Source organism: Canis lupus, chromosome 29, assembly GCF_003254725.2.
Source record: "Canis lupus dingo isolate Sandy chromosome 29, ASM325472v2, whole genome shotgun sequence".
NCBI lineage: Eukaryota > Metazoa > Chordata > Mammalia > Carnivora > Canidae > Canis > Canis lupus.
Window position 1 is genome coordinate 8,533,010 of NC_064271.1, and position 12,442 is coordinate 8,545,451.

At 41.0% G+C, this 12,442-nt stretch overlaps 1 pseudogene; it reads left to right on the forward strand.

The window, feature by feature from the left end:
• The first annotated feature begins 308 nt into the window (after positions 1 to 308).
• LOC112678361 (U6 snRNA-associated Sm-like protein LSm3) lies at positions 309 to 4,353 on the forward strand (annotated as a pseudogene).
• Positions 4,354 to 12,442: the final 8,089 nt, after the last annotated feature.

A 12,442-nucleotide genomic window follows, 5' to 3' on the forward strand; every position in this document is an offset into this window, starting at 1 on the left:
TTAGATTTTAGATATCATATTTTTCAGTTCTAGGATTACCCTAATTTTTTTAGTTCCCATATTTCTCCTGAAATTTGTTTATCTTTTCACTTTTATAATTCTCCTTTTTAAAGATTTTCTTACATATATCCTGATTACTTTTAAAATCTTCTCCAAGTAATTTTAATATTTGGGTTGTCTGTCAGATTTTTTTTCTCTTGGTGAGTCACTGTCCCAGCAATTAAATTATTGGCATATATTTTTCAGGAAAAGGAACCATAGTTCCTTGGAGTAGTGAAAGTAAAAATATGCTCAATTAAAAAACGGCAATGACGAAGTTTGCTGAAAGGATCTGGGAGCCAATATGAACGAGTTTCCAGTGGGCAAAACTGGAACAATTTGAGTAACAAAATAATGATCTTTTGGATTATAACTCATAAAATAGGGGTGCCTGGGTGGTTCTCAGTCAGTTAAGCATTTGCCTTTGGCTCCAGGCATGATCCTGGGGTCCTGGGATAGAGCTCTCCGTCAGGCTCCCTATTTAGTGGGGAGTCTGCTTCTCCCTGTCCCCCTGAAGCTCCCCCTGCTTGTGCTAGTTCTCTCTGTCAAATAAATAAATAAAATCTTTAAAAAAAACCTTATAAAATAAAACAAGCATCCATGAGTTCATGCTGATATAAATAAATAATTGAATAAATAGGTGCGTGGGAGAAAAGAGAAAGTTCTTTCTTACAGAAGAATTTTAATTAATATATGTAGAAGGTATGAAAGAAATATAAAAATTAACTTGGGACAAATACCACAATGATAATTGCTACAGGGAGGATACACCCATTGATATAAAATGAGCATTTTAGGAGAAACAGTATGCATAGTCTTAATGTATTTCTCACAAAGTTTCATCAATTATAGAAAGAAAAATAGTATGGGGCACCTGGGTGGCTCAGTCAGTTAAGCATTTGACTTAATTTCAGCTCAGATCATGATCTCAGGGTCATGAGATGGAGCCCCACATGTGGCTCCATGCTCAGCATAGAGTCTGCTTGAAATTCTCTCTCTCCCTCTCTCTCTGCCCCACCCCATGCTTGCTCTCTCTTTTTATTATTATTATTTTGTAAAAGATTTTATTTATTTATGAGAGACACAAAGAGAGAGAGAGGCAGAGAGACAGGCAGAGGGAGAAGCAGGTCCCACGCAGGGAGCCCAACATGGGACTTGGTCCCAGGATTCTAAGATCACACCCTGGGCCGAAGGCAGCGCTAAACCACTGAGCCACCCAGGCTGCCCTCACTCTCTCTTTTAAATAAATAAATGGAAAAAAAAAAAGTAACTTTAGAGTAGAGAAACCCAGCAGACGCTGTCTTAATCCAATGATCAAGAATAACAGCCTCAGAAATAAGATATACTGACATCACATATCACTGATATGATGCAATAAAAATGGCTAAAATCACTTCTGTACCATTTTTGCATAAAATGCATAATCTCAATCTAATCGTGAGAGTACATTGGATAAACCTAAACTGAGTACCAAAATGATAGAACAACATTTGTCAAAAGTGTCAAGGTCAGAAAAGATAAGGAAAGACTGGGGATTGGAGGAGATAAAAAGACAGTTTAAAGTATCGTGGGATTCTGGATTGGATCCTGGAACTGAAAAGGACATCAGTGGAAAAAATGATGAAATTTGAATAACACCTGGTTTGAAGTTTAGTAATAGTATAGTATCAATGTTAATCTAGTTTTGATCATTATACTATGAGTATCCAATATATTAGCATTAGTAGAAGGTGGACAAAGTGTATATGGGAACTGTCTTCTATCTCTACAACTTTTCCATATTTCTAAAACTATTTCCAAATAGTTTGAAAGTTACCAGCATATCACTTTGACTCTGTGGAGACTCATTTTTCACTGTTAGGGTGGATGTATTCCAATTTTGCCCTGAGTTGTAAGGAGTTGGTCCTTAGTCTTGAAATTAGCACTAGTGTTTCCCAACATGTATTTGAACTGTAGCTATAAAATAGTAAACCTGCCCTTCCTCCTAGCATGTGGCCTTTTTGGAGTTTAACTAAAAAGTCTGAGTGTTACTAAGTCCTTCTAACGTGGTGAGGCTTGAACTCTCAACTCCATCTCTGTGACATCAGGCAGCTGCTGCTCACAGCTGGGCTCCTCCAATCCTCTGCTCATACATGAAGTTCAAAGATAGCAAAGAATTCAAGAGGAATTCAAGTGCAGATGTTAGGGCTGTCCTCTCCGCTGCATCCTTTTCTCTGGGATTTCCTGCTTACATTTCGTACTGCTCTGACAACCTTGAATTCTGACCTGACTCTTCAGTCTACTGTGATGGCTGCATTCTGCTTGAGTATTTGCCCGTGTGCTATGGTGAACTGTGTGTATGTGTTGGGGATGGGGGTGTTGGAGAGATGTGTGTCTCTTCTAGCTTCTGCCTAGGTTTGGTTGTTGTCTTCCACTATCTTAAAGCTGTTGTAGTTTTATGTTTTCTCCAGAGTTTAAAATTGTCATTGAAAGAAGAGGTAGTCTGAGATAAGCTACTCTATCAGTACGAAGACACTAGTGTGTAATAAACCTTTTAAAAATATTTTATTTATTTATTCATGAGAGACACACAGGGAAAGGCAGAGACACAGGCAGAGGGAGAAGCAGGCTCCCTGTGAGGAGCCAGATACATGACTCAATCCCAGGACCCACCCCGGGATCACACCCTGAGCCAGAGGAAGACGCTCAACAACTAAGCCACCCAGGTGCCCCTGTAATAAAATTTTTTTAAAGATTTTATTTATTTATTCACGAGAGACACAGAGACAGAGAGGCAGAGACACAGGCAGAGGGAGAAGCAGGCTCCACGCAGGGAGCCTGACATGGGACTCGATCCTGGGACTCCAGGATCACGCCCTGGGCTGAAGGCGGCGCTAAACCGCTGAGCCACCCGGGCTGCCCTGTAATAAAATTTGTAATGCCTAAATAGTCTTATAGTATAAATATTTAAAACAATAGAATTAGTATTGGTCTGTCCGCAAGTCTTAATTAAAGGTTTTTCAGAACCTTCATGGCCATATCAGGGCAAAAATGTAAGACAGCCTTAATTTTTTTTTTTTTTTATGTTTTTTTTTCCTTTGCCTTATCACCTTCCTATAATCACCTTTCCTTCATGGCAGAGATTCCTGGTCTTACTTTTATTGTTTTTTTTAAATATTTTTTTATTGGAGTTCGATTTGCCAACATTTGGTATAACACCCAGTGTTCATCCCGTCAAGTGCCCCCCTCAGTGCCTGTCACCCAGTCACCCCATCCCCTGCCCACCTCCTCTTTCACCATCCCTTGTTTGTTTCCCAGAGTTAGGAGTCTCTCATGTTCTGTCTTCCTCTCTGATATTTCCCACTCATCCTCTCCTTTCCCCTATAATCCCTTTCACTATTTTTTATATTCCTCGTATGAATGAAACCTTATAATGTTTGCCCTTCTCTGATTGACTTAATTCACTTGGCATAATACCCTCCAGTTCCATCCCTGTCGAAGCAAATGGTGGGTCTTACTTTTAGATACTCCTTCAGGACTCCATTGAGTTTCAATTGATTATCAATTTATCCAGTGCCTTCTTTAGTTGCCAACACAAATACTTATTGAATGAAAAGATAAAGGAAGGAAAGAAGAAAGGAAGGAAGGAAAAAAAAGAAGGAAGGATCTCTTACTTTAGTATTATATATTATATTATATATATATTATATTTATTATATTATATAATATTATACTACTTGTGGTGTCTTCCCTAGAATATTAGCAACATAAGCACAGAAACTTTGGTCCCCCCTGTCCTCCAAATGCTGTATTTCCAGTGTTTGGAACTGTAGAGCTCAGTAAGAGCTCAGTAGATACTTGTTGAATGAATAAATGAATTTTCACAACAGTCCTGCAGGGCTACTATTTTTTATTCTCATTACACAGAGAGCAAAACTAAAGATCAGGAAAATAAGCTAGGCAGTCATAAAATAAGTGGCAGATCTGGATTAAACTGCAGATGTTCTAAAGGGCTCAGGGTGTGAAACATGGCAGACAATGTGGACAGCAAGAAACTACCAGGATGGTAAAACAGACCCTGGATTTCAAAAGGCTCAGCCTGGTTGAGCTAATTTATGTGAAAATAAGAAACAACAGAGAGCTTCAAGGCAGATTATATGCTTATGATCAGCATTTAAATGTAATATTGGGAGATGTGGAAAAATGTGACTGCTATAGAATTTGATGAGGAAACGTACAAAGATATATAAAGCAACAAAACAGAATATTCCAATGCTCCTCTTTGTCCAGGGAGATGGTGTTGTACTAGTTGCCCCTCCATTAAGAGTTGGCTGAAACAAAGAATTTATTGTGTATGGAAAATGGGAGACTTTGTATGATTGCCTCTTTTGAAGACATTCAGAAGAGAAACCTGCATAAATTTTGATATTAAGAAATGACCAAGGACTCTAACTCTTGAAATGACTCCATTTGCATATAACTCAAAAATCCTTAAGCTAAAGGACATTTTTATATTTTTCCAATCCTTTCAAAAAATGGGATCATAAGGATATAGAAAAAAACCCCAAAACCCAAAAAACAAAACAAAACAAAACAAACCCATTTCTTCTATGCCCATTTCTTCTTCTGGAACAGTAGAAAATGGAAGTGGAAACAGGGGAGGATGCTCAGCCTGGGGTGTGGAGGAGGACGAAGGATGATATGGTAGGTGGGCAGTTTTGCTCAGTGGCCACTCACGATGCTTCCAAGGCACTTCTTTTTGAGGTCAGCCTGACTGCCCTTTACTTCAAATCATGTTCTAGGCTAGCAGCATTTATATGATAATGGTTAGTGAAAATGGAGCCAAGTTAATCCCCCTCTTCCACCAGCTCCTGCTTTGTGAATTTGCTTCCTGAGATCCTAGATCTGATAGTGAAATCGTAAAGGAAAGCACCAAAGAGGCTAGGAACTAAGTGACATCAGCATATCTGTGCTCATTTTTATTGTACAGAATTCCACAAATCAGAATAACTCATTTAGGGCAGGCTATTCTCTAGAATATTCTCTGTGCTTGACTCCTGAGAGGATCCATACTGGTAAGACAGTTGGGAAGCAGTTATAAATAATTTCATTGTAAAGACCAAGAAAACTAAAATGCAATGCATTTCAGATATTAGCTAGGTAACACATGACATCTCTCCAGCAGACAGAAGAGATGTCCTTTTCGAAAGCATTTGAAGAAATTGCTCAGGAAATGCTCCATGAAGATACTTTTTCTTAAATCTTTTTATGGACCTATCACCAAAATGTGTGGTGGATTCGGGTATTTTAAATTCTGCAGTTAGTGGGGACATGAGCAAACAATTTTGTTTTGATTTGTTACTACATACAGTCCAAATGTATTGAGAAAGATGTCTGGTAACATGAAATGGGTCTGCTCTGGGTTGTGTGTAATATCTTGCTGATATCGTGCCTCAAACAGAAAAGCAATATGTAGAAAAATAAATACTTGAGAATACTGGCCTTCTCCCTCCATGTTCATAAATAGGATATTTGTGACTTGACTGATGACGCTTTAAGATATTTGCCTCAATCCACGAAGTCTGACACCACCTCACTGTGTCGAAAATTGCTTTCCCTACTTCTCACCGCTTTTGCCAATTTTGCAACTCAAAGTTGTGGAAAAATGTGTGTGTGTGTGTGTGTGTGTGTTTTAGAGTGTTTGAAATCTATGTAAGCCAGATGTCATTTCCATTAGTTATTTTGCACGGTTCTTTCCTTTAACTCACAGAAGTAAATACACCAACTGTAAAAGTGAGACAGTTTGCACAGTGAGCCTTTCTTTCTTCCTCGTGGATCTGGGGGGCACACACGTAAGAGGGTCCAGGCCCCTCTAAGCGAGGGCAGGACCACTTGGTGAAACTGCGGAGCGTGAGCCTCCCCTCTAAATGCAGCAGTGGCCACTCACTCCTGGCGGGGGTGTTGTTATTCTAGAACATGGGCTTGGTATTGCTAGATTTAAAAAAGAAAAAACCTAGAAATCTGAGTTTTCATAGAAACTTCTCAATTTTCAAATGTCAGAAACTAATTAAAATTTTAAATACACAAACAAGACACAAGACCCATTGTGCCAGCCGTTAAATAAAATCCAGCAGGTGTTCAATGTTGGGTATGTTGGGTCGGGTGCCAGACAGCCAGTCCCTCCAAAGAAGGTTCTAGAAGAGGCAGCAGACTCCCCTGCTCTTAAAGTTCACCTGTTTTTAATATATTTGTGAAAGAAAGACAGTGTCATACTTGCTATGGAGATGTTTCCTGGCTACTTCCTTCCTACCCAGCAGGACCCACTCCCCAGAGCTCCTGGTTATTAGCCAGCTCGAGAAGACTGCTAAGTCCCTGGGGATAGCTGAACCTGGATGGATGTGAGGCTGCCCCAGTCTTTGTTCTTGCTTCCTTGACCCTCCACATTGTTAAAGCACCCCCTGCTCACTATTACATGACACCTGATTATCCTGGAGAGAGGCAACTAGCTAAAGAGTTTAGGCTTTAGAAGGATTTTATCAGGGATCCCTGGGTGGCGCAGCGGTTTGGCGCCTGCCTTTGGCCTAGGGCGCGATCCTGGAGACCCGGGATCGAATCCCACATCGGGCTCCCGGTGCATGGAGCCTGCTTCTCCCTCTGCCTGTGTCTCTGCCTCTCTCTCTCTCTGTGACTATCATGAATAAATAAATAAAATCTTTAAAAAAAAAAAAAGAAGGATTTTATCATCTTTATAAACTATGTATTCATATCCATGTCTTCATAATGCAAAGAATAAACACAATAAAGTTAAACATGCCATGGAATGGCCTTGCTTCCCATCCATTCTGTTCTCATTATATCCCCTTGTCATGAACTCAACATGATACCTCCCATTCAAGGAAACCCTACCCTTCCATAGGCTCCAGCTCCCCTTTTACTACTCTCCTTCAGCAAGCCAAGGGAGGTAATGACCCGAGCGTGGATTTCCTGATGTCTGAGTTATTCTGACCAGTTACCATCCAGGGGTCAGTGTGGTGCAGATGGTGAGCGAGGAGGGGCTCATTCAGCATGATGACTCCCAGGGGGCTTGAGTGACACATATCCAAGTCAGTACAAAGCTGCAATTAGGCTTTTGCAATGCAGCTCAGGCTCCTTTGAAGATGTGCCTCTTCACCCGTCAGGGTCATCCAGGAGCTAAGTATCAAATCAAACAGCACACACACACACACACACACACACACACACACATCTAAGGACACGCAGTATGTCTCGGGGCAGTTAGGTCTAATCTAGGCTAAGGAAGAAAAACATTTCCCTAATTGGGATACAGTCTGGCCAGCTGGCCTCCCCACCGTGGAGGTAGGGCTCTATTACTCACGGTGGTGTTGATTCACCTTTGTTCTCCTGCCAGCTCTCCATCGCCTCCAGGTCTAGTGGGGAATAAAAAATGGGATTCATTAAAGGCAGCCTACCCATTAACTTCTTAATGTCTGTCAGTCTGTTGGAAAAAACCCAGAAGAGACTTTGAAATTATTTTATTTTATTTTCTATCCAATGGGGTCAAATTTTTGTAAGGGCTTTCTGTAATCTTTGTACAAAAAGATCATTTCTAAATAACCCCTAAGTGTTGAAGAAGGGGTGGGCAGATGGTTGTGAATTTGGTTACTCTAAAAAGCTGAATACAAATCCCTCATCAATAGGAGAAGAATCAAGATCATGTGTGGGAAATTCTGACTTTTTCATTTGCCTTTGCATTTTCCCCCACTAGTTTTTCAGGGTTTTTTTGTTTTTGTTTTTGTTTTTGGTTTTGGTTTTGGTGTTGATTTTGCTTTTTTAGAGAGAGAAAGTGTGCATGCAAACAGGGGTTGGAGGCAGAGGGAGAGGCAGAGAATCTCAAGCAGACTCTACACTGAATGCAGGGTTGGTATTGCTAGATTTAAAAAAGAAAAAACCTAGAAATCTGAGTTTTCATTGAAACTTCCAACTCAGGGCTCTACCTCACCACTCTGAGATCATGACCTGAGTTGAAACCAAGAGTCCAACATTTAACCGACTGAGCCACTCAGGGTCCCTTTCTCCCACCAGTTTTAGGGTCAGAATCTTTCAGCATTAGTAAGATAATAATTTCTGGGAAATGACTGATACAAGTTGTATTAGGAATTGAGATGTATGTGTCACATGACATGCACACATGTATTTTGCACCAATAATGAAAATGCACAACTTCATTTCTTTTCTCTTTGTGGTCAGTGAGAATGATCACTGAATATGCCCTTAACTTTCTAATGTTGGGTCTTTTTAAACAATTTTTTTAAAAGATTTTATTTATTTATTCATGACAGAGAGAGAGAGAGAGAGAGAGACAGGCAGAGGGAAGCAGGCTCCGTGCAGGGAGCCTGAGGTGGGACTCGATCCCCGGTCTCTAGGATCACATCCTGGGCTGAAGGCAGCGCTAAACTGCTGGGCCACCGGGGCTGCCCCTAATGTTGGGTCTTATATATTTCTAGTAAGGTAGGAACCGTTTTATTTTTTGTAAATTTCAAAAGCTTCCCTCTCTGGGATAGATGAGGAAGACTGGATTTCTATGGCCAAAGCAAACATTGTGAACTGAATAGTTTTGACACAGTGGCCTCTCAATCATTGTTTGCACTGTAGACACTGTGGCTAGGACAGAGGGGAAATGCATGTGCCTGGGGTCAGGAAGACTAACATAAATCCTAGCTCTGCCCTTGTTGGCTGGAGGAACTTGGACAATCTAATTGTTAAAGTTTGGGCTTCTCAGGAAGCAGCCTCGGAGACAGATGGTTAGTGTTCGAGTGTTTACTAGGGAACAGCACTGGAAAGGACAGCTCTGGAAAGGACGAGAAGGAAGCAGTTTGGGCAGAAGGGAATTTGAGCTTCAAGATCTATCTGATAGCCCCAACCACCCTACTGGGAACTCCGGAACTAAGATGTCCCTACAGATTGATGCTGGGCTTTGCTACCTCTAACTCCTTGGACACAGGCTACCTACCGGGAGGGGTGTGATCTGGGGGAGGCAGCTCTCCACAGTTTGAGGCTAGCCCTGAAGGGGATGACAGCACTTCAAACTGGCTGGGGGCAAGTCCTTTCTTGAAGATGGACCTGGGAAGGGAATCTTTGTCCATCTCACTTGACTTCTCTGACCTTCAGTTTTCTTGTAAGTACTCCATGGAGATCGAATGCGGTAATGACTGTAATCCACATAGCACAGTGCTTAGAACTTTCTAACCTCGCGACGGACATTCATTCTCCTTGTTATTACTCAAAGGGCTGTGGTTGAGACAACTAATTTCAAAGTGCTTGTTCATACAAGAAAGGGGGGCATTCTTTTAATGCTTTCCACATCACGAGGTAGATATCCCTAGGCACATCTTACAGGGCAACAGCTTCTTGAATTTTGTTTTGTTTGGAGACCAAAATTCTAAGGTGTAGTAGCTTCAGCGAAATGGGGAGGATGGTGTCATATAAAGACACAAGGATACTGGAATGTCTGACAGGACCATGGACAAGAATGCAGAGGGATACTGTGAACAACAAGCACAGGAAGACATGGGGGTTATGTGACATCTTCATCTCTGCTTGTCCAAGTGTAGCACTTCTGACAACACATCGATATGGGCTATTTTCCACCTCTCGTGTCTGGCAGATCACCTTCCTCACTCTTTTGATCTTGCAAGGCCATAAACTGTTCTGACAACATCCAGGCTTTATGTATCCAACAGGTTCTGAGTCAGGTATCCAGCCCTGGACTAATCAAGAGCAGCCAGGATCACATTGTCGTGTGGCTCCCTCTGCTTCCCACGCTGTGTGGTTAGGTCAAGGGGGGCAGTGGACTTTCAAGAAAAAGGCCTGATAAAACATTAGGTGGCCACTGGATCCAGAAAGCTGGAAAAACTACTTTTCTTGGATGCTAACCTTAGGAGAAAAAACAATATGGATTATTGGAGAAAAGCAGGTTATGAACCAGAGGGTAACAAGTTGTCTGTTGGCAGAAAAAATCATCACTACGTTTGTTTTTTAAGTCGTTTGTGGGAAAAGAGAACCGTGGTGGTGGGTTACTCTGGAAATCTGTCTAATCGTTTCATGTTACAGTTCCAATCTGGAATTGATGGGGATATACTGGGTGCACATTCACTGACATTTTATTTTTAGAGGATTAAAGACAGACAGCCAACATCTCACTTTTACTTCCTTTGACCTTGTACCGTATCATTCCTCACAGTGAAGAGATGAATTCGGTCAGAATATTAGAACTTGAGTGATATCATTTTGTTTACAGGGGTTTAGGGATAGAATGTTCCAAAAAAATGTTTTATCAATCATATGCAATATTGGACTAAATGAGACTAAAAGAGATGCATTAAGCATAGTGCACATGCCTTCAAGATGTTTTGCATACTCTTTCTGCCAGAATAATCAGCTTTGATGAGAATTTGATCTTCCCATTGTCATTTTCATTCTGAATAGTTTCTTACGGGAAGCATTCAGTGCAACAGCAGTTTATAAAAAGTGCTTCATAAGCTCTAAAATAACTTTGTTGTCTCAGTTGATTTAGTATCTCTGCCAGCTCCAAAGGCTCACCTGAGTTGTTATGTTCACATCGAGTTTCTGAGGCTAAGGGGAGCTTCTAAAGTCTGCATTTTCGGGGACCGAATAACTATTCTCTCTTCTGTTTTCAGCTACATACATATGCCAACATAATAATCTGAATGTCTTAGAAATTGTCAAAAATTAAAGAGACAAATGAAAGAATTTTGAAGATGTTTCTGCCTGCATCCAACAGCCAATCATTACTTTGGATCCATTTTCTCTCTCTGACAAGCAGCGTGGCCCCACTTGGGGGTCAGACATACTTGGGTTTGAATTCTGGCAGAACCACTTACCGGAGCTCTGGTCTTTCACAAGAGGCTCTCTTCTCAAACAGTAAATGTCCCTGCATCCTTCACAGCTTCAGCAGCTTCTTCATCTTCTGGGAACCTGGTCATAACTTTTTGTCTGCAAGCCAGCTTTTTCTGGGAACATTTCCCCTGAAGCCTTCTCAAAAAAAGGCTGATTTTCTTTTCTTATATCCCAATTGCTTTAGATGTTGCCCTTGCTGCCTTACCCCCAAACAGTGTCATTTCCAGACCATCAGGTCCATTTTTCTTTTGGAAAAAAATAAGTAAAATAAAATAAAAACAATGCAGCTTCTTTGAAGCTCGCTGTCATTCACTTGAATAAGCTTCCTCTGCTTTGTAACCATCAAAATCCTGTTCATTCATTGAACACTTCAGTCCCTAGATGGCAGCCTTCTTTTCCCCCCCAAACCTTTGCCATCATCTTTGATGACTTCACCGTGCATGAAGGTGTCTTCATTCATTTTAGCTTCTCAGGTCCTAGACCATGTCATTTCCGATGATCTTGTGACATCTCCATTATGTCCACACACTCCCAAAATCGTGTCTTGGACTATATCATCACCATAAACTGTACCACATCTGAAATCTCAGATTAACTCCTCCCAATCACTGCTTCCCAGTGATTACTTCAGCTCCCATGCTTCAGTACTCCTGCAGCAACAATCTTCAACCTCACTGCAAATTTAACTCATTGAAATGCCTCAACTTTCTATCCACCGGCCCTCCCCTTGTTGTTCTTCTCCTTGTATTTTATGATTCATTATTATGATCGTTCACTTGCAAATAGTGTCACCACTGTTCCCATCCTCTGCTTTTGTCCCACCCACTTGGTAAAACTCTAACCTTGAATGAACTCAGACACCCACATTCCCATTGCCTGTATCCAAGCAGCAGAGGGTTGCTGGAGAAAATCCTCCAGGCAAGCTAGTATTATAATGCATGAATGTTCATGAGCCTCAACTGGCACCTCAGAGAGGTGAGAGAGAGTGAGAGAGAGTGAACACAAGTTGGGGTGGGGGCAGAGGAAGAGGGAGAAGCAGACTCCTGGCTGAGCAGAGAGCCTGATATGAGGCCTCCATTCCAGAACTCCAAGATCATGACCTGAGCCAAAGGCAGACACTTAACTGGTGAGCCACCCAGGAACCCCGAGAATGCTTTTTTTTTGAATGATTTTTTTCTCCAAACTTTGAGAATGGTCTTGCTACACCAAGCTAAACATTTTAAAAAATATCTTGCTTTTATTTAGTTTTTCCAATGCACTCAATGTAGTTTCATTAGAAACAAATATCTTTTCATCCTCATACTTAATGCGTGATTGTTTATGAATTTAAATAATTATTATAAATAATGTAACTGTCATAAATAGATTTGGGAACAAATACCACCATCTCTTGATGTGCATTCAAACCAGTTGGTGAGAGCATAAATGTACGTCAGGCAATGTTCTTTAACATACACAAACTCTTTGATCTCTATCATCTTTATTCCTTTCAAAAAACAGTGTATAC